Source organism: Martes martes, assembly GCF_963455335.1.
Source record: "Martes martes genome assembly, chromosome: 11".
Taxonomy (NCBI): Eukaryota; Metazoa; Chordata; class Mammalia; order Carnivora; family Mustelidae; genus Martes; species Martes martes.
In genome coordinates this window covers 59,055,464-59,080,354 of record NC_137899.1, presented here as the reverse complement: position 1 = coordinate 59,080,354, position 24,891 = coordinate 59,055,464, and the positions used below count along the sequence as shown (strand labels likewise).

General features: G+C 45.6%; 1 protein-coding gene across 3 annotated transcripts in view; it reads right to left on the bottom strand.

The window, feature by feature from the left end:
* The window catches only part of SNX10 (sorting nexin 10), a 70,649-nt gene extending 48,625 nt beyond the window's left edge, over window positions 1–22,024 (bottom strand). Inside the window, exons 1-4 of one of the 3 annotated variants that reach the window (XM_080818423.1) lie at window positions 21,796–22,003; window positions 14,327–14,491; window positions 13,723–13,828; window positions 2,336–2,399 (exon numbers count right to left, since the gene is read on the bottom strand). The gene's annotated coding sequence lies outside the window, so the exon portion shown is untranslated. Of the gene's footprint in view, window positions 1–2,335; window positions 2,400–13,722; window positions 13,829–14,326; window positions 14,492–21,795 lie in introns of all 3 variants that reach the window. The other 2 variants (XM_080818422.1, XM_080818424.1) reach the window with 2 other exon arrangements.
* Between the last annotated feature and the right edge of the window lie 2,867 nt (window positions 22,025–24,891).

Below are 24,891 nucleotides of genomic sequence, written 5' to 3'. Positions count from 1 at the left end.
TTGGGGAGTGGGAAAGAAAACCCAAACTGCCTTTGTTCTAGGAGCAGACTTGATAGACTCAAGTTCTCCGGGAATACATCTGGACTGAAGCAAAAGTCAAGATTTCAACAGGGCTAAATTTTTACCTTCACACATTTGAAAAGGGTAAGCTAGCTGGGAGAATCATCATGTCCACGAACTAGCTCTGTCCCGTGGCTCCGGGCTGGCACTGCTCCGCCTGCCCCCTGGGCACATAAAACATGACTCCGTGTGAGTTGGAGCAGTGCTCTGACCTGAACACAGGCTTACTGACTCCAAAGTCTCGCACTCACACCTCCTCCAACCCAGCATCCCCACTTCTAAGAAGGGATCCCAGAGAAAGACAAGCACCCAGGTGCAAAGCCACACCTGTGAGGCTGCTCACCTGGGACCATGTTTATAACTGGAGATGCCGAGACAACCTGAATGCCTGCTAGTAAGGGAACTATTAAATAAAGTAAGACATATTTGTGGAATACCTTATAGTTGTTCAAAAAAGGGAGAGCGGAATCTGTAAGTGCTCTCCGTGACGCACAAAGTGGAATGGCGACTTGCAGATCAACATGTGGTGTGATTCCATTGCTGGGGTGTGTCCATTGTCCGAAAGAAAATGAAAGGCCCAAAATGGAGTCACATATGCCAGACCATGCCAGCAAACCAGGGCTTCATACCTAACCTAAATGCAGTTTAAAGCTCCTCCAGAAATGTAGTCTCCACGGGTCAGTCAGGAATTATCTGGCCAGCACCAATACAATAATCTGTCACACGGACCCTCTTCATCCACTCCCCCATGCCCCCCACCCAAAGGAGGGTGAGGTAATCTGCTGATCATACCCCTACTCTTCCCAAGGGAAAATGACCTTGCCTGAGGTTTTTTGGGTTTTTTTTTCTAATAACTTCCCTGCCCCATCCTTCTTCCTATAAAAACCTTCCACTTTGTACAGCTCCCGAGAGCATCTCTCTACTTGCTAGTTGGGATGCTGACTGGTTGAATTTTTGTTCTTTAACAATATACATGTGGGTAGACTTTATGCACTGAAAAGCATTCCAGAGCATGTGTGCCAAAGTGAATCCAACTGAGCAATTCTTTTTTCTACTTGATACACTCCTGGATCATCAACAACTCTTACTTTTTAAAGTACATTACTTTTGTGATTTGAAAACACAGATGAAACAGATGTGTTAAATGCATAGAGCTATACAAATATGTAAAATAACCTGGAGCCCCCAGGCATCTTTATTCCTCCTCTGCAGAGTCAGGAAAAACCAATACTAGGAAAGGAAACAAGGCCTGGGGAAGAGACCACTCCACTTCCTCCCCCCCACCCCCGCCCAGCACTGTTTGATATTTCTCCCTCCCTTGGTGGACACATCAGGCTGTATTTGTATCCGGTTCTGACCCGTCAAAAACAATGCTTAATTTCTGAGGCAGGATTCGCATTAGCAGAAAAATAAAACAGGAACCGTGAGCACATGCGGCCGGGTTTGGAAGCCAGTTCAGCTGGGCCCAGACAGGCTCCATGGAAGTCAGTGCCGGTATCAGGCGCTGACAGCCAGCAGCTTCGGTGGCCAGAGGTCTCCGGAATATGCCTTTCCAACTCCACCCATATTGCCTACACCCATTTCTGAATACATTATCTCTAATTCATCCTTCCCTTGCTTCCAAATGGACGGGAAGCAGTTCTCAAAGAGCTTTAAGGCAACAAACAATAGTTGACCTGAAGATACTAAAGCTATTAACATAGGAATTGTGATACAGACAGGAAAGAATGCGGAAGAAGGAAAAATGTTATTTTAAGTATAAACTCCTAATACTCATAGGCATCTTTAATTTTTGGTTGATATACATTAGTGCTCCTTAAGACCCGTTCTGTAAAACCAAGGTTTATAACAATCAGGAAACTAATCCAGAAGAACATCACGACAATATCCACTTCCACTGACTCAGTGAATAAACCTAAATTCAACAAGCTTCCCCATGCTCTTCAGAGGCCACGGATATTTGTCATAAGCCTTTCTCATGACTGTATAAGTCTAATTAATCTTCTGACATATATTACCCTCCTGACACAGGGGTTTGAAAATCTTCAATAACTAGCCCAAAAGGCAGGATGGAAGTGTTGGGAGCTCAGATTTGGAGCAATTCACATCTGGCTTCAAATTCCAACTATGCCACTCATGGCTGTGTGAACTTGGACAAGTGACCTAACTTCTCTGGTCCTCCATTTTCTTGCAGGGGGGAATATAGGATTCTTAATTGTGCCTGTTTCATAGGGTGAGGATTAAATCAGTCAAGTAATGCACTCAAAGCACTTACCAAGTGTGCAATAAAACTTAAGTGTGACCACTGGCTGAATCCTTGGTTCCTTTTTCTTCAAAATCTAAGAACAATGAGAGATACAAAAAATTATTATTCTTTCAGTAAAAAGCTGGATTGTACACCTATACATGGGCATGTATATGTCCCAGAGCACAGAAAGAAAAGCAAAACTTGCCATTCTCCAAGGATGCACAGGGACCACCAGCCCTTTAGCTGTAAGAAATATCCATGCAAAACTGAAAACGCAGGAGCAAAAATCACTGGGCAAATAGAATACAGTATTGGTACAGAAAGTACACATTAGCCTAGCTACTCATGACTGCCATGAGAAACAGAAATGTAGGAGATGTGATCTAAAAATACTGTGTCTTAGAATCCTAGTACACGACAACTGCTTCCAAAGCAGCCTCATTCTGAATGTGACTTCACACAAGTCCGGTGTCGGCTGAGCCTTTCCCATGTCTTAGATGCCAAGGACACTTGGCCTCCTTGAAGACCATCGATAAATCTCCCTTTAGGCTTTCATTTTCCAAGTTAGATATCCTCATGTATATAGTAGCTCTTGCTAACCAGAAAAAAAGAAAAAAAAAAAAAAAGGTTTAAACAAGTATCTTTTCAAAGTTTCCAAATGAACAGAAAACACCGGCAGTAATCAGAAGAGCTCCTGTTTCTGAGTGTCAGCTATGTGCTGGCATCGTGCGGAGTATGGTATGCACACTGCCTCGCTGAATTCCCACAACCACCCATTTTATAGATGAAGACACTGAAGGCTTAGAGAGGTGAAGTAGCTTGCTCAAGGTCATCACAAGGTCACCAATTGGTCCAAGGGCAATGCTGGAATTCAGACCTGTTTAGTTAACCTCTCCTCACTGGTCCAATCTTGGTCCCCATCTCACTAACCCAGAGGAGCTTCCCTAACTCCCTCCAGCAAAGACAGATCCCCTAGTCACACTTTCCTTGCACTATCACCTTCCTTTACAGTTCTGATCCCATTGATATTTTAACCCTTACTTGTGTCAATAGTGAATCCATGTCTGTCTCCCCACAAAACTGGAAGCTCAGGGACAGCACAGCTCCTCACTGTGCTCGTTTACTTTGGATCTGACCTCTTACCACAGTACCAGGCACACAATGGGTTCTCCATACACATGTGCACCAATTGCAGGAATAATGGAGAAAAACAGGACTCAGAAATCAGCCAGCCACTTGGGCACTGCACCAAGGACAGGCAGCCCAGTGGACATCCATGTGTAGGCACCACAGTGCTACCTGCCCATTCTCAGGGGCAAGATAACAATCTTGGCAGAGCTGGAAAAGGACTGCAAACACAAAACTTCCCAGTGGTGAGACACAGTACCATCTTCCCATTTGGAAGAGAGTAGTACAAGAGCTGGACTCTTCATCGACACAATCAATACATCATGAATAATAAATCATGTTTCTGATTCATTCTTTCCACTACATATGGCTTATTTCTGTTTTGGTTCCTTTTTTTTTTAATTAAACAATTTTTTCTAAATATTTTGTTTATAAGTAATCTCTACACCCAGTGTGTAGCTTGAACTCACAGCCCTGAGATCAAGAGTCTCATGCTCCACCGTCTGAGCCAGAGAGGCGCGCCCCCCACCCGCCCTGCCTTGCTGTTTTGATTCTTTTTTCTGCTATTTTAATCTGCTTTCTAAGTCCCTTCCCTGAATATCTGTTTTCTCAAAACACTTGAAGCAGAATCACATGGTGTTCACAGGTTATTTTCTTAACACTCAGCTACGAAACTGAAAGCAACTGGAAATAAAGGAAACTATATTCACAACAAAAAATAGTTATTAAATCTCAGCATTTCTTCACAAGTCACTGTCACAAGGAAAATCCCAAGGGTTTCAGAGCAAAATCTTTTTGTCTTTTTTTAAGTAGGCGCGACGCCCAATGTGGGGCCCAAACTCACAACCCCGAGGTCAAGAGTCACATGTTCCACCAACTGGGCAAGCCAAGCACCCCGGAAATTTTTTTAAGATTTTACGTAATCTCTACCCCCAATGTGGGGTTAGAACTCACAACCCCAACATCAAGAGACATGCTTGATCTACTGAGCCAGTAGGTTTGCTACTTAAGCAAAATCTTTTAAGCAAGCCCTAGCACCATCCCATGTTATAATCACTCATAATATCAAAATGTGAAACAGTAGACTGAGTCCTTCACGAGAATGGACTATATTAGGGGTGCCTGGCTGGCTCAGTCAGTAGAGCTTCATCCAACTCTTGATCCCAAGGTCATAAGTTCAAGCCCCACATTAGGTATGGAGACTTCTTTTAAAAAAAAAGGCGGGGGGGGCGCTTGGGTGGCTCAGTGGGTTAAAGCCTCTATCTTCGGCTCAGGTCATGATCCCAGTGTCCCAATATCGAGCCCTGCAACAGGTTCTCTGCTCAGCAGGGAGTCTGCTTCCTCCTCTCTCTCTCTGCCTGCTTCCTTCTCTCTCTCTGCCTGCTTCCTCCTCTCTCTCTGCCTGCTTCTCTGCCTGCTTGTGATCTCCGTCTGTCAAATAAATAAATAAAATCCTTTAAAAAAAAACAAAACTTGCAGCCTTCTTTAAAAAAAAAATGATAGTATTTCAGAAAGGACTATATTTTTGAAAACACATCCACAGTAAGCAATTTTAGTCCAACAAGACAAAAAAGGAGTAACTTTTAAAAAGAAAACTACATTTGCTATCTGTCAAAAAATTAGGTTTTTAAAGGGCTTGGGGTCTGATTATCAGTCTAATGACAGCTCCAACTTTGCAGTGTTTTTTATTTTTATACTGCAGGTGAACACTGAGCTCTGAGAGGAGAGGGGAGCTGGAGACACTCCACACAGGCGGTTTTGTTACACAAATGCTCAGGAAAGATGGGGCAGGGAGGAGGGACTTAGCCACACAGCCTTGGCAAAGCCCCAAATTCATGAAAGTGCTACACAATCTAACCCTTTTTTAAAAACATGCAGTCTTTATAGGTATAGAATTCCTTCCGAATATTCTTTTCAGAGCATCATGGATATAGCAGGTATCCCTGGTCTGGCAGAACAATCCTGGAGAACCCAGCCATGCAACCTCTTAGCCAAGAAAAGTACCGCAGGTAAGTTAAACAACAGCCTTGCGGAGGAGACATCAGTTTACAGGTTCTAACGCAATCACGTATCTTCTAGAAGAACCAATCTAGAGAGCTGCTGTCCAATACGGTACTCATCAGTAACAATCCCCCACTGCATACTTAAAAACTTGATAAGGGGCGCCCAGGTGGCTCAGTCGGTTAAGTGTCGACTCTTGATCTCAGCTCAGGTCTTGAGCTCAGGGTTATGAGTTCAAGTCCCGTGTTGGGCTCCGTGCTGGCTGTGGAGCCTACTTAAAAAAAAAGGGGGGGGGGAATTGTTAAGAGGGTAGATCTCATATTAAGTATTCTTACTACAACAACAAAAAAAATTTTTTTTAATGATCAGATTCCTGCTAAGTGGTTTCCTAGTTAGCCACACAGGAAGGACTGAGAAAGAAAAACTGCAGGATTCCCAAACTGTTGCACACAAGGATGTCCCTTCATGCCTCTTCTGTGAACGCGCACACACACGCATGCACATGCACACCCACACACAACTAGCGTCTTCCCCCTTTTGCCAGTTAACTTCTACATCTTGATTCCTATGCAGGCTTCATGGATCATCTTCACATAAACACTTGGCCCTTCCCTAAGAGGCAGGACCGTGTAAAAAAGAAAAAAAAGGTTCTGTTTCCCAAGTCGGCTACCACCTGCGGAAAGAGTTGCTCCAAGCTTCAAGGCCCTGCACGAGCCTACGTGTAGCCTCCACTTTGAATGAAGCAGCCCAGAGCCAGCTCTACGTGCGACCACTAGCATCCTGAGTCTCCTCAGAAGATCACTGTAAGTGGCTGAAACTGCTTTATCATGATGGTCCTAAATCTCTAGCTGTGCCTCCTGGCAACTATAATAAAGTCAACAGGGGCCAAAGCTTCCATCATTTGCCGCAAAAGCCCAGTTCCTCCCTCCTTTCCTGCACACAGGACTGGGAAGGAGGGGGCCCACCTGCGAGCTCACCGTTCCTCCTGGCCTGGTTCTGAGAAGGCAGTGACGGGAAACGCCAGGTGCCCGTCCAAACACCAGCCAGACATGAGCTGAAAGCCCTGGCAGAGGAAAAGAGAGCCTCCACTGTGGGACAGAGGGAAAGGAGGAACAAAGCGCTCCCAGATGTGTCCCCACCCCCACCCAGAAACCCAGGAGACCTGGAGCCCAGACCGCTGCTTTACCAGAAGGCCTCTGTCCGGCTAACCCGAAGGCCACCGTGTACAATGATGACTTGCTCCTGTCTCGGACATTGCCCTGTACCCGTAAGCTGTCAGCACATATGCTACCGTCTCTTATTTGTGACCGGTCTCCACAAGAGCAGGGCGGGCATCGTGCCTGTTTTATCACTACTTTATACCAACCACTGCATAGGGACTCAAATGATCAGACTAAAACGGTGAACGAATAAATGAATGAGCAATATCCTAGTCACACAATCCTCTGAGACGGGGAAAGTGCTATGGTCCCTGTTTCTCAGAGAAGAAGAGACACCTACTGGAGGTGATGACTTGTCCAAGGACGAGCAGGCCTGGGCATTTCCTCACATGATCATAAAAAATCCACCTGTTAGCACCTACCTGTCCCTGTGCAAAAGTCCACTTACCAGATAAGGTAGCAGAGAAGAGGCCTTGAAAGACGGACACTCTAGCATCGAAATTTTTAGGGGGTAAACAAAACAAAAGTGAGAGAAGGGGCAGAAGGAGGAGATGAGTTAAGAGCACAGAATTCTCAGGGGAGGGGAAGGAAGGACACGCTGGGGATCCCCTATTTCAGGGACAGCTCCCTGAGAGGCCCTGGGTATCCCAGAGTCAGCAAGAGGAATCTGAGCTGATGAAAAGGATTTCCAAAAAAGCAGGGACCAGGCAGCTGGTCTGGAAAATTCAGATTCCCATTTCTACTTATGACGCTCCTCCTCAAGATCATTTTCTCCAAGAACTCCGAAAGTTCTGGTGGCTCATCTGCTCAAGAACCAGCTCTAACATGTTGAGAGGACACAGACCCCAAAAGGCCAAAAGGAACTGGACTTCTGAAAGACAGCAGGGGTAGGCTCAGGCTCAGCCATTAGCCTGTAGGGACCCATTGAAGTCACAGAGGTCAGGTTTCTCCTCCTCGACCTACGGGGACACAGAAGAGGCTGAGAGCTGGCTTTGAAAAAGTAGGTGACTATGAGGATCCATACAGGAAAACCAACGATCGATATCAGAGTGTTCTCTAGAGATCCTGAACCCTGATGAGATCCTGGGTGGGGGACCCCGCACCGCACCCAAATCCTGCAGGGCGGTGGAGGGAGCGCTGAGGGGGATGAAGATGCTCATCTTGGTGAGAGGTCATGCTGCTCATTGTGCGGGGACAGAAAAGACAGGCAAGTGGGAAGACGACTCTGGAGTTAGGGCTCAGAAACCAAACCCGCCTCCCCACTTAAAGAAATGTGATCAGCACCCTTACCCTACTCAAGTCACCCTACCTGCTGAATCCTCTGGGGCACTAGGTGGAGGCTCTTCAGTCCAGATCCCCAGGTCACCATCATCTGGCTCTGTACTCCTAAACAGCCTTATTTTCTTCTCCTTCTCCCCATCAGTGCTCCCACCATTCAACTGAGAGCCGTGGGCTTGCTGTCCTCATATGCTCCACCATTCTGTCTGCCTCTGCCTTGCCCATCCATTAGGGCAAAATATCAACAGCCAACACTTCCACGCCCTTGGGATGGCCAGGAACTACCCCAAGCACTTGACACACATTAATTTACTGACTCTGCACAACAGCCCTTTGAAGAGCCATTATTAGTATCCCCACTTTACGGATTAGAAAACTGAGGCACAGAGAGATTGGCTTTCTCCAGGCCCCATGCTAGGAAGAGGGAGAGACAAGATTCAAGCCCACAGTCAGTACCAGAGTCCTTCTTCCCAACCAGCAAGCTGCACTGCCTCTCAGGGCACAAACCCAGCCAGCGTCTCCTCCCCGAGCCTTTCCTGACCCCTTTGTGGACAGCTCCTTGCAATCTTCTGCCACTTTCCACATTGGCTTGGCATGACTATTGATTAGATTCTTGTCATCACTTCCCTCCTAAATTAGAAAGCGCACGAGAGCAAGGCTTCAGGGTTCTTTCTCCATTGTCTCTCTGATCATTTCCTATAGCTGTTGTAACAAATTGTCATCAGTTTTGTGGCTTAAAACAACACAGATTTATTACCGTACGGCTCTGTAGGTCAGAAATCCAACACCAACCTCTCTTGGCTAAAATCAAGGCATCTGCAAGGCTGGGGGCTCTAAAGGAGAGACTGCTCCCTTGCCTTTTCCAGCTTCTAGAGGCTGCTGGCATTCCTGGCTCCCAGCCCCTTTCTTCATCTTCCAAGCCAGCCACATATCATATCTCTGACCCTTCTTTTGTGGGCATATCTCCCTCTGACCACAGCCAGGAATGGTTCTCTGCTTTTAAGGACCCATGAGATTAGACTGGGCCCCCCTAGAAAACCCAGGCTAATCACATCTCAAGACCCTTAACTTAATCACATCCATCCTTGAATGCAAGGAAATATTCACGGGTTCTGGGGATTTGAACATGGACATCTTTGAGGCCATTACTCTACCACAATCTTTGTAGGTATGTCTTGAACATAGTGTTCCCCTGACCAATATGGAACTGAATCCCCATCAGACTTCAGCTACACCAGCTCTGAATGCTTGATTATATGGTCCTTCCACTGGTCTCTGATTGTAGTGTGCCCCAAATGGCCAAGAGCTCTTTGAAAGAACATCTCCCCTTTTCATAGCCCCAAACTGTGATAGCAGTGGATACCTTAAGTTGTTTAATAATCTGGGTATCAAACACAGCATTAATGAATCTATAGGTAGGCTCGATCCCTATCTCGAATACTGTTTTATTGTCCATTTTTGGTTTCATGTTGAACATTAATTCTTAAAATATAACACTTCACAACAAAAAAAATACAAAAAGGTATAGAATAACAAAAACTCTCCCTCTTCCTCCTACCTCTTAGTCATTTCTTAGAATCCTTCCAGAGCTGTTCTGTGCATATGCAAGCACATACATATATTTATTTCCCCCCTTCCTTTCCTTTCCTGTAAATGGAAGACTCACATATGCCCTTTCTATGCCTCACTCTTTACTTAACAATGTAGACTGCTCCCCAGCTGTCCACAGAGCATCCCTGTTCTCTTTCCGTGGCTGTGTACTACTCCCTTGTGCAAATGGACTATAACTCATGTTCGCCAGCTCACAGTGATAGACACTCTTGCTGTTATAAACACAGTGAATACTGTGAATTTCTCTGAAGGGCAAATTTCTTAAAGTGAATTTTTGAATCAAGCCAGACCATGTGAATTATTAACTCTGACAAGGTGGCCCTTGTAGGAAACTGAGACACAGTCACCAAGTGTGTATGTATGAGTTCTGTTTTCCCATAGAATCCCTAACATGGATGGTTTTCAAAATGTTTTTATCTTTATCAATCCCATATAGGTGAAATGTGGTAATATTTCAGTGCAATTTAATCTGATTTTTAAAAACTACATGTGATGTCAGCATTTTTAATGCGTTAGGAGCCACTAAATTATTTCCTATGGATTGTTTGTTCATATCCTTTGACCATTTTCCTATAGTAAGTGTGTTCTTTTCCTTACTGACTTGTAGGAATTTTGTGTATTAGGAAAATTATCCTTAATACATAACATGAAATGCAAATATATTTTTCTGACTTGTAAACTGTTTTTTACTTTACTCACAGGGGTTCTGTTATGCCAACTATTTTTAGGTCACGAATTTTATCGATTGTTTCCTTACGGCTTCTAAGTTTTGCCCCATACTTAGAAAGTCCATTCCTACTGCAAAGTTATAAAAATATTCTCCTCTGGATTATTCCAGAAGCCAAACATCCATAAGCAGGGACAAGTTATCTCCTATGGTCATGAATTACATCGTAGCCGTAAGTGCTATTCGCCATAACGCACACACATGGAATTTAAGTTTTTAAGAGTAACTTTTATTTTCTAACGTTCTGCAGTTTAGAAAGCACCGTCCTGTGACAGTTGGTGAGGCAGGCAACTTATCTGTCTCATTTTACAGAGGAGGATACCAATACCCAGAGAGGATAAATGACCACCACAAGCCATGCCATGTGGTCCAGACTCAAACCGAGGGCTCCCAAATGCCAGAAACTGTGCTCGCCTCTTCCCTATATCGCCTCTCTTAACAAAAGGACCACATCCACATGCGTTAAAATCTTAAAGGACGTCTCCAAAGTCATTTCTAAATAATTTCAAAAGAAAGCGAATAATAACTTTTCCATTTAAAAAACAGTATTTATTTAAGTGGGTCACACAGTGATCCAATTAAACAGTGACTCATCTTCAAATGCCCATGCCAATGTTCTCACCAAGGACAGAATTCCATGTTCTAGAGTGAGCCTATATAACCTCACAAATTTAATAGAAAAAGAAGAGATGTGAAAGTTCCCAAGACGGGCACCTGGGTGGCTCAGTCGGCTAAGTGTCGGCCTTCAGCTCAGATCTTGATTCTGGAGTCCTGGGATCGAGCCCTGCATCGGGCTCCCTGCAGCAGGGAGACAGTCTGCTTCTCCCTCTCCCTCTGCTCCTCCCCCTGCTCATGCTCTCACACTCTCTCTCTTTCTCTCTCCCAAATAAATAAATAAAATCTTTTAAAAAGTAATAATAAATAAATAAATGCCATCTCCTTGGAGGAGCCTCCCCTGACAACGCACGAGAGCAACCCCCCCTAGTAATTCTCTACCTTTTTATTTTCTCCTGAGAATTTATCACAGTCTGTATTATTCTTTCTATTAATCTATTTTATTGTTTATTATCTGTCCTCTCAAAGGTCCCATGAGGACAGAGACCTTGTCCAAATCATTCATGCTTTATAACCCAAACACTTAGCAGAGTGCCTGGCGTATAGTCAGTGCCCAATAAATATCGAGTCAATTAAATTTGACTGAAATAGTCCCAACTAATTTTCTTCATATCTGCATCACCATCAAGTTTCGAAGCAGCCCAACCATGTGGGTGGGGAGGTGGGGCATGAGAACAAGGGCCCTGCCTCCCCTGCCAGCCCTCCTCCTCACACCTGGGGTTCATCATTCACCTTTCGGGAAAAGAAAGCTTTTAGCCAGCAACAGCCCAGCAGGGAATGTCTTCAAGACCACACATCTTCCTCTACTGTTTTCTATCTTTCCTCCTGACCTAACTCCACTGGACAGTAAAGGATGAGAATGAGGAGTAACATTATCTAATAATCAGAATAATCAGGAATATATAATAATCACTAATAATCAGAAATAGCAATCCAAGTAAAAACAGCAGATTGCTAACTATGTGCCAGACAGTGTGAGGGGCTTGTAACATGAATTATCTCATCTAACCCTCAAGATAGCCAAATATCATTACTTCAGTTTTACAAGTAAGGAGATGGTGCCCAAGGTCATGTGGCTGGTAAGTGAAGGAGCCAGGATCCGAACACAGATAACCAGCCCTGCCTCACTCACCGCACAGGACCCCCTACGCCCATCATGGCATCCGTGCTGCGTCCTTAGAAATAAATGTTTAAAAGACAGCAACCAATAAATTGAGTTATTAATGCTTTAGGTGGGTGAAGCGGGGGCACAGTTCTGTCTGTATATGTACCTGAGAGAGCCAGCAGCCAAATATCTAGACATGACTTTCCCATCCTCAGAAAGGAATAAAACTGAGAGAAGGGTAGGACATTCCCATGAGAGACCTCTTTAGTGTCAAGGGCTATAAAGGACCCTCTAAGAATCATAGAAGACAATGACAACTCTGTTCAATAAGTAATCACTGAGCACCTACTGTGTGATATTCTAGGTCTGGTCTTGGTCTTAAAAAAATTTTTTTTAATTAATTAATTTATTTATTTTAATAAACATATAATGTATTTTTATCCCCAGGGGTACAGGTCTGTGAATCGCCAGGTTTACACATTTCACAGCACTCATCATAGCACATACCCTCCCCAGTGTCCATATCCCCACCACCCTCTCCCGTCCCGCCTCCCCCCAGGCTGCAAGGTTGGTTCAACATCTGCAAATCAATCAATGTGATACAATACATTAATAAAAGAAAGAATAAGAACCATATGATACTCTCAATAGATGCTGAAAAAGCATTTGACAAAGTGCAGCATCCCTTCCTGATTAAAACTCTTCAAAGTGTAGGGAGAGAGGGCACATACCTCAATATTATCAAAGCCATCTATGAAAAACCCACTGCAAATATCATTCTCAATGGAGAAAAACTGAAAGCTTTTCCGCTAAGGTCAAAAAAAAATTTTTTTAATGGTCACATTACACTCTCTGAGTTCTATGACCTAAAGATCCCCAGACACAGCTATGGAACAGTTCACTTGTAATGCAAAACTCACTGCATGGGGTGCAAAAAAAAAGATAGCACTGGTAACAAGGCTACCAGGAAGAATGGAGAGGCTCCCTGGAGAAGGTGGGGCTTGATGAGGTCTCAGTGCTTGCATTAGAACAAGCACAGAAAACAGGAAAACAGGGCCAGAATCCAGGCCCCCAGGAATGGAGGAGCTGTGTTGGTAGAAGATTGCAAGGAAGTAAGTCTAGAAGGGTTCCCATGAGCATCTAGGATGGGAAAGTCCCTGCAGGATAAGAGGAATTTGAACTTTGATCCTGCTGGAAGGCAGAGACGAGTGAGTTGCCCTGCCATGATGGCAATGACTCATCTGGGGATGGGGTGGAGGAGGGATTGACAGGGAGAGAATTTATAGGCTGGGAGCTTCAACAGGCAGTTGCTTGGATGCTCCAGCCAGCAGGAGAGATCGTGGACCCAAGGTGGGTGGGGGGGCGGGGGGTGGAAAAGCACTTTAAAGTAACAAGAAGCAGAACACAGAGGGTGTTGGGGGCAGTGAAACTATTCTGCAGGACACTAGAATGGTGGACACACGTCAGACCTTTGTCAAAACTCATAGAGTGAACGGCACCACAAGTGAACCTTGATGTAAAGTGTGGACCTTGGGTGATAATGGGGGAGAGAAGGCTGGCAGTATACAGGCTCTCTCTGTGCTCTACCCACGTCTGCTGTGAACCTAAAACTGCTCTAAAAAATAGTAATTATTTTTTTAAAAATTTAAATCTATTTAAAAATATGTACATAATGAGAAAAACCTGGACAAGAGCATGATGGGGAGAAGGGAGTCAAGGATGACTCAGCAGCCAGGTGACTGGAAAAAGGCCAGTTACCAGCAGAAAGAAGAAGTCAGAAAGAGGGCACCTGTTTTCAGAGCTGAGCAGGAAAGAGGAGGCCAGGTGTGGACGCGCTGAGACGATGGAGGACATCCACACAAAACCACCTTCAGGCGTCTGACGAACAGCTGGGACTGAGAAAAAAGAACAGGGTACAGGTAGGCAAACCGGAGACAAAAGTGAGCATTACACGTTCCTCTTTCAAATGGAATGACAAAGTCCCTTTCAGAAAGGGAAAGCATTGCAACCTGCTGGAAATAACAAGCGTTCCAACGAGCCGGCCGCCTCTGTCACAGAGAAGTGCCGCTTGGGTTTGGTTACTTGTAAGAAGTTTGGTCACGTGTGAGAAGAGCAACATCGGGAACTGTGATCTACTGGTCAAGTTCAAATCGCCCCAAGTGACGTCAGTCCCGATAGGAAGGACTGGCCAGTAAGGTGAGGTTCAAGCGAGAGGGGAGCTTTCACCTCTGTCTCCTGCTAAGAGAGTAGGAAGGCCCGGTGAACGGGAAAGCAGAGAAGCCAGCACCCAGCAGCCCGGCCCCGAGTTCCCACTCTGCCCTTGGCCAACGGCAAGCATTTAACCTTTCTGTGCCTCGGTTTCCTCAACTGTAAAAAGGGGGACACCTGCCTACTTTGTGGATCTGCGGCAAAGATCGAATGAGCAAATGTGGAGGTGTGTGCCTCGGGCTCGCTGTGTCCGCCACCGTCACCATTCACTGACGTCCATCCTAGACTCTTCCAAGACCTCGGAGAAAAAGTGCTGAGGTCTCTTCCTCGGGATCACAGAGCACCCGCTCCTTTAAAAAAAAAAAAACCGGTTCTCTTGAAGTATCTGTTTTGTCAGATGCAACAGTAATATTTACAGAAGCAGAAAATTTTAGATATCTCAGCTCTGAAACTCAGCCCCACATGGGGGCAACACATACCCTGGCCATTGCCTGCCGCAAATCATGCCCCCGGGGATGTCCAATGGCTGACCTTGATCCAAGAAGGTGAAGATAAGCCAGATAGAAAGTCCTTTTTAAAGTGGGTGAAATACCACTAATAAGTGAAAATATCTCTTATGATTTAAAAATAATAAACATAAACGAGTCGGGAAGGAATGAATGGATTAATAAATAAATAAATACACAAGGTGAGTAAAATAGCAAAGTTATTACTCCTTAAATTATTTGCCAAAGGGCTGCCTGTAATTAATCCAAGGGACGTTTGACACAGGTTTGTTTACAGGCTTGGTTTAGCAAAGTTCTCAAAACAGAGGTCACAGTTGTCAAGGTTTCTCAACTGTCAGGGAAATGAACTGACCAGAAAAAACCAGCATCCGGTCTGCACCTCCTTGTAAATCATTGCATTGCTTTCCTGGCACTGGAACTTTCATGTGTGTTCGAGCAGAAGGAGGTCAGATTCTCAGGATCTGATCTCCACAGGTGGCTGATAAAAAGGCTCTGTCTCCTGCTCTGAGATACAGGACCCAGAGCCCTGATAACACCACACCCCACGCCTCCCCACCCCCACCCCATCTCTACCCCCCTTCACCCCCCAGCCAGCAGGAACCTGGGGTTGCTGCTAGGACACCTGCCTTCCCCCTTTCTTCCCTTCTCCCCAGCTCTTCCAAATGCCACCTGACAATAAGGACAGCTGCTGTGTCATAAGAAAAGGGAAGAAAACTTTCAAGTAATCGAAAACTCTTCCTTGCGTGTATTTCTAAGTCCTAAGGAACACACGTCCCCAATACACAGAGTGCCCTGTTGTGCCCTGCGCTTTGAGCTGTTTGGATCTGTAAGTTTGAGGAAGGAACTGGGGAGTAGCCACAGTCATAGAGGGGAAAGCCTGGAGGTCAGACAAAAGTGAGGAGGGTGGGAGGGGCAGGGCTCAGACACAGAGGGAGGGCAGGTGAGGAGCTCCAAGGGCTGCCTTCTCCCTAACCTAGTGAAGTCTCCTGAATGAGCAAGGCACACGGTGGTGTGGATCATCACCAGCATGTCAGGGCCCACAGCAGTGTAAATCAGAGAGCACAGGGGAGTCCTCTCCCACTCGCACCCTAGGGAATTAGCAGAAAATCTGGGAGGACTTTGGAATTCCCCAGGCCATGGGCTTGTGGGTTCTCACCAAGGTTTATTAGTTCTCTAAGGAACAGGAGGCCCCCAGATGCCACCTAGCTTAAAAGAGAACGTGCCTTCCTTCCCCAAAACTAACTGAACAGTCTGATTTTCCTACTTAACATGGAAACACCACAGGAACACATCCCAAAGCAGAGCATGAAGGGACATCCACCCCTATTTCACTTGTGCTCGACGGGTCTCACGTGGCACCCAGGTTCTCTCCGTGAGAGGTGGCAAACTGGGACAGAATCAAACAAGCAGTCGTGGACAAGGAGAGACAGGATCAGAAGCTGATTAAGGGGGTGCTGGGGCAGAAAGCGGAGCACAGACAGATGGGAAAATCAGCCAAGACCTTGAGAGGGCTCAGGCGGGGGTGGGATGGAGAAATGGCTCTAGGTGCCAGCCTGGACAAACAGGCGGAGGGCAGTAATAATTTCTTCAGGTGGGCAAGGGAGGAAGACGGCTTGGTTGAGCGTGGGGAGCAGAGGAGGAAGGACCAAGAAGTTAAAGAAACTCCAGTTTCTGAGGCCACAATCTACACAGACACCTCCGTGGCCCTGTACCATATTTTGCATTCACAAGGCTTGTTCTTTTTCTTAAAGAGGGCCCCTAAACTGCCCAAGTGTTCGGCCCTACAAAACCGGGAAGGGGATGATCAGCAGTGTTGGGCAGGTTAATGAAAAGGTCTGTGACACATCAAAGGACTCAGATTCAATGTGAACCATGTAATCTGGACCTCACAAGAGAGCCAGACCTGAGCATCCAGGAATTAGTGGTTTAAAGTCATGGAAATGAATAAAACCAGGTGGTCCAGTGTTTTCATTGCCTCTGGATCACGTGGGAATCAAGATACAGATTCCCAGGTCCCATTTCAGACCTACTGAATTAGACTCTTTGGAAGTAAGGCCCAGAAATATGCTTTAACAAGTTTTCCCAGATAATTCTTATGCACAAAAACATCTGAAAACCGCAGATCTCAGGAGAAAGTGTGGAGAAAGAAGAAGACCCAGGATGGGCCGAGGAGCTGCCACCTGGAGGGCTCAGCGGGGCCGTGGAAGAACATGCAAGGCAACAGATCACTTATCTGGTCATTAATAAAGTTAAACTTTTTTTTTTTAAGATTTTATTTATTTATTTGACAGACAGAGATCACAAGTAGGCAGAGAGGCAGGCAGAGAGAGAGGGGGAAGCAGGCTCCCCGCTGAGCAGAGAGCCGGATGCGGGGCTCGATCCCAGGACCCTGCTGAAGGCAGAGGCTTTAACCCACTGAGCCACCCAGGTGCCCCAAACATTTTTATATACTTATATGAATTACCTATTAAAGCCATGTCCCATATTTCTATTGGATTATTCTTTTTTCTACTGATTTCTTTTTTTTTTTTTTTTAATTTGTCAGAGAGAGTGAGCACAGACAGACAGAGAGGCAGGCAGAGGCAGAGGGAGAAGCAGGCTCCCCACCGAGCAAGGAGCCCGATGTGGGACTCGATCCCAGGACCCCGGGACCATAACCTGAGCCGAAGGCAGCTGCCCAACCAACTGAGCCACCCAGGCGTCCCTTTTCTACTGATTTCTAAGACTCCATGTCTGTTATATATTTTGTAACTATTTGCTTTACTGATTTGTCATCTGCCTTTTAACTTTGTTTCTGACATCTTTTTTTCTTACAGAAATGTAATGTTTCATAAAGTTAAATCAATAATTTCCTTTATGGTTTCTGAGTTTTATTAAAGTTGTCAAACTCTGATAAATAAATAACTCCAAAGTTATTTTTAAAAACCATCTCATCTATGTATATATTTTAATGCCTATAATTTGGTTTTGACATTTAATCTTTACTCTAAATGGAATGTGTTTTTATGAATGGTGTGAGGCAACCGTCTGAACAGACTTTATCGAAGTCGATTCTGTCATACTTTCAATTCCTGTCTTCACAACAGAACTATTTCTGGACTCCCCACTCCTCATCCTACAGGATATATTTTGAAATCTGGCTGAACAGTACATTTCAAAATGTACTGCTTATCAGTACAAAGCTACTTTTCCAGGTAAACTTTATCAGTTTGTAAAAATTAAAATGAAGTCACGAAGCTGGCTTAAACTCATAAAGATCTCATGACCTTGGGGCACCTGGGTGGCTCAGTCGTTAAGCGTCTGCCTTGAGCTTGGGTCATCTCAGGGTCCTGGGATTGAGCCCCGTGTCCAGCTCCCTGCTCAGCAGGAAGCCTGCTTCTCCCTCTCCCACTCCCCCTGCTTATGTTCCCTTTCTCGATTTATCCCTCTCTCTCTCTTCCGCTCACTGTCAAATAAATAAATAAAATCTTAAAAAAAAAAAAATCTCATGACCTTTTAGTCTTGCTTAGTCATTGGAGCATCAGCCTTTGGCCAGGAGGTGGCTCTACTTCCTAGTGACTCACACACTACACAGAAATCTCAGACTTCATGGAATTTTGAATTTACAAACCTCTCAGCAAAAATATTCTAACATTACATTTCTGCCAAGAGGCCCACATGGCCTCTTTGTGACTCAACCAATGCAGGTTCTGAATCTTTCCCCATCTTCTCCCCCATTTTTAGGCTCCCAGTTTATACCTTTCAGAGTTGCCGATGCCCACTGTGAATCATAGTAAAGTGGTTCGATTAATAACGTGACATGCCAAAGGATGCTATATTTTAAGACGCACTTCCTGGAAGCTTTGCTGGCCTCACTACGCTGGGGCAGCCTCGAGGGAGAGCAGGGAGTCTTTGGCATCTCATAATTTATTCACCTGGCACCACTTATTCCAAAGGGAGATATGGGAGTGTGATGGAAAGATGAGACCAGGGGACCTGAGTTATGGCTCCCTTTCTACTTTGAATGAGCTGGGTAGTTCAGATTAAGTTATTCTGCCTCTCCACTGGGCCTCCGCTGCCTCATTTGTAAAACGAGATTATTGGAAGAGAATGGGCATTTCTAACCTGGCTCTCCACCACAGGTGACCCTTTAAGAATCAGAAGTAAGCTGCAGATTCTCTCTCCCAGAATAATGCACCTTTGTCCATAAGTATAAAATCAGACATTTTCAGAGGGTTCACAGATCCCCTAAAGCCTATCTGTATTCCTAGGATCAAGATCATTGAGACCGGGACGCCTGGGTGGCTCAGTGGGTTAAGCCACTGCCTTCGGCTTGGGTCATGATCTTGGGGTCCTGGGATCGAGCCCCGCATCGGGCTCTCTGCTCAGCAGGGAGCCTGCTTCCTCCTCTCTCTCTCTGCCTGCCTCTCTGCCTACTTGTGAGCTCTGTCTGTCAAATAAATGAATAAAATCTTAAAAAAAAAAAAAAAGATCATTGAGACCTACCGCAAGCTATTAAAAATAACAGAATACACAAATGTACACAGAATCACAAAAACTTAAGCAATTTGAATTATTTGCAGAACTAAGAGCATCTCCCCTGCAGATACTAGGAGGGGGGAGTAGTTATTTGGGGAAAAATAAATGAAAGTGCCAATGAGACTTGCCCTTGATTGATGCCTGGCTTACCCCTTTACCTACATTCACAAGGGACTAGGTGAGACCTTCCCTTCCAGAGCCAGGCTGCCCAGTTCAAATTCTGGCTCCATTATTTACTGGTTGTCTACCCTGGGCTCTGTACCAGTTTCTTCATCTATAACAGAAACAGGAGGGTAAGGGGGTAGAAATAGCACCAATGTCAAGGACTGTTAATAATACACATACAGTATTTGAAACAGGGCCTGGCCTACAGTAAGCCCTAAATAATTATCAGCTATTACAGAAAGGTGGAACACATTTGCTGAGTGGTTAAAATTGTGAGCTGTGAAGTTTAGGGAAGTCTTAAATACCTTGATGCTTTAGTTTCTCCAGATGTAAATAGGATCTGCTCCATCAGTTTGAGGGGGGGATTAATGCGACTGTCACATAAAAACTCTCTCACAATGCCTAGCACCTAGTAAGTGCTCAATAAACGTCAGCTGTTGCTATGAACAATTCAGGGAGGGAAGGATTATCACTACCTTTTTTTAAAATTTCCGAATAAAAGATAAGTTAGTGTGCCCTGCTGATCATACCTCAGATAGCGAATGACTGTGTTCAAGACTTCAATCTGAGGAGTCTGAAACCAGAATTTTTAACCACTACCCTGTACTATCTCTTATCTGAACAGGGCTAAGAGAGCATAAATGCTGATTCATACCTACTACGTTACCAAGAGAAAGAAAGAGGTGGGTGATAGCAGTCTAAATGGCAAAAAGCCCCTCTTTGCCACTCTTAGAAATGAAAGACTACAGTGGCTGGACCCCTGTCTCAACCACTTCTAAGCCTTTTGCAAGTGGTTGTTAAACCACAGCAATGACACCGAAAGAGGAAAAAAGAAGCCATTTCCCATAACAGCTTTGCTAACAAAGTGAACCCTTTAAAATGAAAGTAGAGATCCTAAAGCTGAAAAAAGCTATCAAGAGGGCTCTGAAGCCGCCTAAAAAATTGCAGTTAGAACACAAACGTCAGTCTTTAATTAACAGGTTTTTATTTAGAAAGGAATGACAGTTTATATCTATTTTTTGGATATCAAACTCCAGGAGGCCTTCCCCTAAGTAAAATAAGAGGAAGTTCCCACCACAAGCCAGAGTGGTGGGGAGAGAAGTGGAGTGCCAATCAAGAGACCCCTTGGAGAGGAGCAGGGACACCTGGGCAGGTCCCCACTCTTTGGACACCAATTTCGTCACCACTGAAACGGTAGGTACAGCCGGCACTGAGAATTTCTGAAACGGGCTGCCAGGAGAGACAGGATGATCAGTTAAACACAAGTCGATGCTAATCACGTTGCTTCCCATCTTCATATACTGACTTCTAAATATATTTTATTTGTGTACCTTTATCCCAGACATCCCCAGTAGTCGATCTTAAATCTACCATTGCTTAGTACAAAAGAGGCCTGGGGCATAGCCACCCCTGGAAGCGACTGCCAAAGGGGCAGGAGCCCTCACCTCACCTACCTAGTACCTCCTTTTTCGGACTGAGGTCGGTCCTCACTGGTCTCTCCGGCGTCCACCTTACCCCGCGGCCGCGCTCAGCCTGGGGGAGGACGGTGAGTCCGGCATTCCAAGCCCGCCCCCGTACCCCGCCCCCGACCCCCGACCCCCGCCCCCGAGCCCTCTTCCCGCCCCGAGGGTGGGAGTCAGAAGCCCACTGGAATCTAGGCCTGTTTCTGCTTCCATCTGGCTGAAAGGGCTCCCCTCCCCGGGCCTTAGTTTCCCCGTTCTTAAAACGAAAGGTTTGAAGGCGATCACGTGAAAGCCTCGTTCCTGCTCTAAATTTCTAATTCCATCATTCTTACAAGTAAACGGGTCTTGCAGAAATAGACGCCCTTCCTCTCCAGCAGGACAGGTTGCCCTACGTCCGCGTGACCATCCCCCTCAATAACCCGTGCGACCTCACACAAGTATGATGCATCAGAACTGGAAAACAGGCTGTTGCTTTCCCGAGGCACCAAACCTGCTTATCATCATCTCAACGTGGATTTTTCTCTCGGGCCTCTTCCCTCAATCCCGCAATTCTACGAAAACCCATGCCTACCCTTCCCAATTTCTAAACTCAAAGCTACCCATTTCATGGGTTCAATAATAATAACAATAACAAAATACCCACCCAAACCCGGCCTGGTGTAGGGTGCCACAGCACTTTTTCTGGCATCCAGGATTCCCCCTCCGCCCCACCCTCTCCCCGGGGGGTGTCTTTAGCCCCGAACCCCTGGACCGGTACGCAATACCCCGCATGCCCTCCCCTGGCAAACGGGCCGATCATTTCTCCCTCCCCTGCACATCCCGGCTGCGAAGGCAGCAGCTCCCCGCTCCGATCCCGGGCACCCAAGCTCTTCCCAGCCGCAGGCAGCGGCACCTGGGGGCAGCGGGCCCTCTGGAGAGAAAAGGGCGGCAGGCTCGCCCTCGGCCGCGGTCCCCACCCGGGCGGCGCGGGGAGGCCTCCCCCGTAGGGCTCCTGTCACTTACGGACGGCTCCTCCCGGCAGGGCCAAGCCGGCGGGCTCGCAGGCGGCGGAGTTTGCTGACTCAAAGGCACGGCGGCGGCGGCGGCGAGCGCCCAGGAGCGCACCCGAGCGCAGCCCCGCGCGCCCCGCGCACGTAGCGGCCCCGCGCCCGCGCTCAGCGCCCGCAGACCTCGTGGGGCAGCCGGGCCTCCCGCTTCCGCCGCCCGGGCCGCCACCGCACCGCCCAGTCCCAGGTGCGGCCCCCTCCGCCGGCGAGCCCCGCCCTCCCGCCCGAGGAAGATGAGGCGCACCCTCGGCCCGCCGAGCTGCAGCGAGCGGTGCAGCCGCCGGGGGGCGCCCCAGAGCCCTGATTCTGCTTTGCGCGTCCGCCTAATCCGGGAGGGAATACGGGCGCTTGCCGGGACGCTAGAACTGAAGGTATGCAAGGGGCATCCTCTGGAATCACCGCTTAAAAGCCACCTGGAGTTTGTTAACCCCGCCCCCTTAGTGAGGAGGAGGATTCCTGAATGGGGGAGAGATGGATAGAAAGTGCGATCAGAAAGAAAGACTGAATGTTAACGGTAGTCTCGGTGGTGGACTTTTGGGGTGTTTACTGTAAAGTTCTTTAAACTTTGCTGTATATTGGAATTTTTTCATAATAAAACCTCTAGGGGAAAGAAATGAGATCTGCCAAGGGGCCAGAATCGGGAAACCTTTTCCTGAACGGCACCCTGCCCTGAGTGTGACCCACCTGTTTGCATGGAAAACCACAAGAATCACTTAAACAGCTCCTGGATGCCTAAAGGCCAGAATAATAAAATAGCCTTATACTTCATTTTTCAAGCACGAATTTTCCCATTAGACAGCCGGCTGCAGATTATCGTTCAGAGCCATTCCAGGCCCACCAGAAAATGTGCCTGTCTAACCTCCACACCTAGACGGACTTTGCTAACAAAAGTTCTGTATCTACCAAGTGGTGGCTTAACTTGGATCCGGAACTTGCAGCTCGGAAGCTTGAAGCACTGGTGTTAAAAAAAAAAGAGAAAAACAAACAAACAAAATTTAACAGAGTAAATTTGAAGATCTTACTGGCTTTACTCACTGACCACGAATCTGGCGGCATCCCAACTTGCAGACAGAGATGAGCTCTGAGGAGCAGACAACCGGGAAGATTTTTTAGGCAGAAGGGAACAGGACAAGTTATAGGAACAAAAAGCAGGTTGGTTGCAGCTAGGTTATTTTTCTTTGGGGTTCAGCTGGGACCTATCAGGCAGGTTCCCTAGCCAGTGCTGACCAGGTTATTGCTGACTGACTGGTTTAAGATTCCATTTCTGGGAGACACTAAAACTGTAAGGAAGTCTCTGGCGATGTGGGAATTTGCATAACCGACTCTATTTGGGGCCTGTTGTCTTGTTTTTGTTTTTGTTTTTAAGATTTTATTTATGTATTTGACAGAGATCACAAGTAGAGAGTCAGGCAGAGAGGGAGAGAGGAGGAAGCAGGCTTCCTGCTAAGCAGAGAGCCCGATGTGGGGCTCAATCCCAGGACCCTGGGAACATGGCCTGAGCTGAAGGCGGAGGCTTTAACCCACTGAGCCACCCAGGCGCCCTGTTGTCTTGTTTTTAACATTGCTATTTAATTTCTTAAAATTGCACCCAAGTCATAATACACAAGTGAATGTAAACTTGATAGCTTTTGAAAATCAAATTAAAGTGTGATTTTCAAAGTCTCGTTCCTTTGCTCCACAAAGAAAAGCATTGACTGGAAAACAAAATGCAGCATATGTCTAAGATCCCAAGAGATTCTGGAAAATCAAAATCTTTCTGAATGTATTATTGTCAAAGCACAACCTTACAACTGTAGACAGTGAGGCAAAAAAAACCTTTGGAGAGTCTATAGAAGGTTATTTAAATATCCGTTAGAATTATGATCCTAAAAGAGAGGGAGAGTATAAAAAGAATTCAGAATAGAATGAAGCAATAATGGAATATTTTAATCCACTCCGTGGATGGTGTTACGGGTTTAAGAATTGTAATGTGCAGCCTGAATCCAGAGGCTGGAGCTAAGTGACCCCCACCTTTTTAGGTTCTGACTTTGTTATACCATCGGTGGGCAAGTGAAAAACCAGGACTTTCTGGTGCTTAAGAAATCCTAGCCAGCTGAGAAAATCATCATAAAATTGCTTTTAAGAAGAAATTGTTTTAACTGACAAATCCTTCCTCAACCGTGGCTGCTACGATCCTGTTAACTGAGTTTAAACGCTAGCTTTACCACCTTTCATTTTATGAGCTTAGGAAAAGAACTTAAACTTTCTGGGCCTCATTTTCCCATATAAAAAAGATGGCTGGTAAAAATGGTACCAGCCACATAGGGTTGTTGTAGGGATTAGGTGAAATAATCTAGGTATGGGGCATCTGGCTGGCTCAGGCAGTAGAGCATGTACTCTTGAACTTGGGGTCATGAGTTTGAGTCCCTTGTTGGGTATAGAGATTACTTTAGAAAAAAGGTAAAATACTTCAAAAAAATTTTTTTAATAATCAGGTAAAGTTCTTGGAACCGTGCTAGGTACATAATAAGTGCTCAATAGTTATATTTATTGTGGTGACATCATTATAATTTTATCATAACTGTTATTATAATTTGATGCTCTTCTCTAATCTCTTCCATCTCCAAGCTATCCTTAGTAGCCATATTAAGGAAAGCCACTTCCAGTATACTGCCTCTAGCTCAAAAGTCAGTAAATAGATACTGAGTTTTTCCTCCATCCCCGGGAAAATTGCAAAATCTACAGACAGTAAAAATGGAAGTTGCCTGGACCCAGTGCTCAGAAATTGTAATTAGCTGATACTATAAAGAACAGAACATTATATTAAAAACTCTTTATTTTTAAATGTACGTGAATGGTCCTGCCTTCTTGAGAAACATTGTCATGGTAGATACAATGTACAGAAGATGGCTTTTATCATTCATCAAACAATAAGGGACATGAGTAAAAAAATTAAACAAACCACGAATAATTTGGATTTTGATTTCTTACAATCATAATCTTTTTTGAATAGTATGAGGACAGATTAACACGAATAAAAATAATACTCTTGACCATTAATCTAACATGTTTT